At 39.2% G+C, this 4,697-nt stretch overlaps 1 non-coding gene across 1 annotated transcript; it reads right to left on the minus strand.

Moving 5' to 3' along the window:
- Nucleotides 1-975: 975 nt before the first annotated feature.
- On the minus strand, nucleotides 976-1,082 carry LOC142167725 (small nucleolar RNA R71). The gene has a single exon (XR_012697811.1). It is a non-coding gene; the product is annotated as a small nucleolar RNA R71 (small nucleolar RNA).
- Between the last annotated feature and the right edge of the window lie 3,615 nt (nucleotides 1,083-4,697).

The raw sequence follows: 4,697 nt of genomic DNA on the forward strand, positions 1-4,697 counted from the left end.
GACATATAGTCTTAGGTTGGCTTGGATAGGCGAGCGAAGCGTCGAAAGAACTTCGCGAGCATAATAAACCTTGTTAATCAATAAATTAGATAAAATCAAGTGATTAAATCAATCAGAAGAACGCAATATGAGAGATATTAATCCCATGACCGCGGAATATTCCCATCTCATTGAATTATTTCTAAGTGTTTGCTTGTTTGCTTTGCACCTTTGAATTGTTAGTTTGTTTAGTAATTTTGTAGTAATTTTTAGTCATAAAAATCACAGTCATCTTCCTCAAAATATCTTGAACAAATAACTCATAATTAGTTTAGTTTAGGCAGTAGTTGATCATAAATCCTCGTGAGAATGATACTTTCTTATCACTTTATTACTTGTAGACCGTGTATACTTGTGTGTGCATTTGGACCTAACAAGTTTTTGGCGTCGTTGCTGGGGATTTAGAAATTAGTTACTTGTCTGAAATAAGCTTGTATTTGTTTTTGTTTGAGATTTAGTTTGATTTACTGTGTCTGACTCTACAGGTCTTCACATTGAATCTAAGAAGAAGTAACAATTTGAACAATCTTCCGTCTTTTGATCCTGAACCCGAAAGACTCTTCCACATGTTAAGGAGGGAGGCGGAATCAAGAGCAAGGCTAGTCTTTCCAACATGACTCAGGCTATCATGAAGCCTGATATAACTGGGCACTTCGAGCTAAAATAGTATATGGTGTAACTAATTCAATCCACGGGGCTATTTGTGGGTTTGTCAAGTGAAGATCCCCAAAGGCATATACATAATGTTTTTGAGATTACGGATAAATACAACTATACGAACGTATCCAAGGACTACGTCAGACTAACTTTGTTTCCCTTTTCTCTGATGGGGGAAGCAAAGGAATGGTTAAGCAAAGAGCCCGCAAACTCAATCCTCACATGGTATGATCTAGCACGGAAATTTCTCATCAAATTCTTTCCACAAAGAAAACAAAGTTATTGAGAAGCCAAATTTTGGGGTTTCAACAAAAAGATGGCGAAGCTCTACATCAGGCCTGGGAAAGATATAAAAAGTTACTCAAAGATTATCCTCACCACTATCAAACTGATGAAGTTTTGGGACATACTTTTGTGGATGGTTTGCACGAGACCTCCAAATTGAATCTAGACTCGGCTTGTAGAGGAAGTTGCATGCAAAAGCCATACATTGAGATTTAGAACCTGCTAAACAATTTCACTGCAAATGATCATAACTTGCAAGGTGAGGGTGAACCGAGAAGAATGATCAGACAGAAAGCATCAGGTACACTCGAACTGGATGAGATGTTAGCTATGCGAGCAGAAATTTATAAACAAACCAACTAAGTGGCTAAGATGGAAATGGGTCAAGGGCATCAGATGTAGCAAGTTCAGAGGATGGCCATATGTTGTAAAATATATGGAGAAGGTCACACGAGTGACCAGTGTCCGGTGAATCCAGAATCCATTTATTATGTGGGCCAGCAGGGTAGAGGTCCAATGAACCAATATGCACAATATGGGAACACTTATAATCCCAATTGGAGGAATCATCCGAACTTCTCATGGGATGGAAATCAGGCTACTCAAAATCAATATAGACCCCAAGGAAACTATAATCAGCCCCAAAAGCCACCACAACAGGTAGAAGAAAGCACCTAGGATATGTTGAAAAAGTTGTTAATTGACAACCAACAACTTCGAACAGATAACCAGCATCTGAGGATTGAATTTCGAAATATAGAGAGGCAGATTGGGCAGTTGGCTGCACAACAAAATATCCGACCTACTGGAACACTCCCAAGTAGTACTGAGAAAAATCCCATTGAACAAGTGCAAGCAATTAATCTAAGCAGTGGGAAAGCATTTAAGGAGGTGCCACCTAAAAAGTATGTGCCTAAAGAAGTTTTTGAAAGATTGGTACCTCAACCAGAGGTAGAAGCTGAAAAGAAAGATGATGAACACAGGCAAGAGATAGAGATAAGGCCACCACCGCCTTTTCCTTAAAGGTTGCAAAAATCGAAAGATGATTCCAAGTACAAAAAGTTTCTAGATATCTTGAGCCAGGATGCGTGTGAATCTACCTTTGGTGGAACTGCTATAAGAAGTGCCTAAATATGCTAAGTACTTGAGACACATTGTGGTCAATAAAAGAAGGTTGATAGAGTTTGAAACAGTTGCACTTACTGAGGAGTGCAGTGCTAGAGTACATAGTAAGAACCTGCCTAAGTTGAAGGATCCGGGTTGTTTTATAATTCCCTTGGCGATTAGAAAATACGAGGTTGGTAGAGCCTTGTGTGATCTGGGAGCGAGCATTATCTGATGCCACTGTCAGTGTTCAAGAAACTCGACTTACGAGCACCAAGGCCTACTACTATAACTCTACAGCTAGCAGATCGGTCATTAGCAATGCCTGAAGGAATTATTGAAGATGTGCTGGTGCGAGTGGGGAAGTTCATATTTCTCGGCGATTTCATTATTCTTGACTAAATGGCCGATGAGGAGGTTCCAATTATTTTAGGGAGACCATTCTTGGCCACTAGAGGGGCACTTATTGATGTGAGGAGGGCAAGCTAAAGATGAGAGTGCATGATGAAAAAGTCACATTTAATGTGTACAAGGCGCTTAACCTTCCTAAGCATTAGGAGGACTTGTGCATGATCTCTGTGGTAGAATCGAAGTTGATAAAGCAAGGTCTTTATGTGGAGCCTAGTAGCATGGAAAAGAAAATCGGGTTAGAAGAAGTGGTGTTGCAAGCTGAATGTGTAAAGGCAGAAGAGAAAAGGGTCAGAGAGGAAAGAGGAGATCCTCCTAGAGCATGCAAGAAGGAAAAACTCCATGGAAAGAGGAGGAAACGAAAGCGTCCAGCTTGAAAGAGTCATTTATGTCATGCCGCGACATTAAATCAGGTACTTCATGGGAGGCAACCCATTGTGATGTTATATTCGTCATGCTATGATGTTAACTGAGGCGCTTGTTGGGAGGCAACCCAAATCATAGTTTAGTTAGATTAATTAGATTTTTCTTTTTGTTTTTAGGTACTAACAAGTTTTTAGTTGAATTTTGGTGTTTGAATAGGTACGGGAGCATGATGAGAGGTCAAATAAATTCATGAAGGATTCCAAAGCACAAGGCACCTTGCACCATAGTTGGCAACGCGAGGATTTCTTTGTGCATTTAGCCTCGCGACGCGAGCTGCTTTGCGTGTTCTGTGTGGCGACGCGCGGATTCGTGTTTTGAGCCTATTTTGTCTTCTTTTTGGTTTTGGACTCGATTATTTCATCTAGGTATTTTCCCTACATCTATAAATAGTCATAAAACATAATCTTTACACAACTTTTGACCAAGGGAGAGCACGAAGCAGCCGTGGTGGCCGGGTTTCATCTTTTCTTCCGCCAAAATTAGTAATTTTTAGGTTTCTTTGTATGATTTGTTGTTTGGATACCATGTCTATGTGGAGCTAAACTTCATGTTCTAGGGTTGTGGTTCTCTCGTGACTATTGTTATTCGGATATTGATTTTGATTTGTTGATTTATCGTACTGGTTTATTTACTCAATTTTGTGCTTAATTAATTGATTGCTAGATCACCAATTGAATACTATCTATGAATCTAGAATTGAACTCGAAAGTGGAAATTCTAGATTGCATATAGGATTGAGTAGAGCAAGTTCTTGAACTTGGGCATCGGGGAATGGATTCGCGTTTAATTGCCTTGCTTGGTTATTATACAGGAATTACAAATGCATTCTTGTTGATTCTACTCTTTAGACATATATGTGTTAGGTTAACTCGAATAGACGAGTAAGAACTCGATAGATTCTTATAAGCATTATCAACCCCGTCAAACAATAAATTGGATAAATTAATAAGTCAATTCAATTGAAGAATACAATAGGATTGTTAGATAGCCCATGACCCTAGATCGTTTTCATCATATTGATACCATAAAAATCTGCTTTTCTTTTGTTCAAAGTTCATTATTTATTTTTCTTTATTTTAATTAGCTTAGAGTCAAATACTTCTAGGTATAATTCTTGTTTAGATAATTAGGATAGTCTAATTTAGCTAATAGTTGATAATAAGTCCTCGTGGGTTCGACATCTGACTTCTAGTCACTTTATTGCTTGACGACCGTGTATACTTGTGTGTGTGTTTGGCCGCAATAGTATACAACCCTGATCCTGAAGGCAATACCAAAGAGTCGTAGACAAAGAAATATTGAGCTTTCAAAATCTCTCCTCACACTCGTCGGACCATCTGAACGAAGCACCCTTTTGAGTCAACTTGGTCAATGGAGCTGCAATAGACGAGAAATCCTCCACGAAGCAGAGATAGTAACCAACCAAACCTAGGAAACTCCAAATCTCTGTAGCGGTAGACATTCTGGGCCAGCTCTAAACTACCTCGATCTTCTTTGGATCTACCTTGATCCCATTAGTAGACACCATGTTCCCTAAGAATGCCACCAAGTCCAACCAAAACTCACACTTAGAGAACTTAGTATATAACTTCTTCTCCCTTAGAGTCTAAAGCACGATCCTCAAATGCTGCTCGTGTTCCTCCCTACTAGGGGAATACACCAATATATCATCAATGAACACAATGATAAAAGAATCCAAGTCTGGAACACACTGTTCATCAAATGCATGTAAGATGCTTGGGCATTAGTCAACCCAAACGACATCACCAAAAATTCAT

Source organism: Nicotiana tabacum, chromosome 12, assembly GCF_000715075.1.
Source record: "Nicotiana tabacum cultivar K326 chromosome 12, ASM71507v2, whole genome shotgun sequence".
In the NCBI taxonomy this organism is placed as follows: domain Eukaryota; kingdom Viridiplantae; phylum Streptophyta; class Magnoliopsida; order Solanales; family Solanaceae; genus Nicotiana; species Nicotiana tabacum.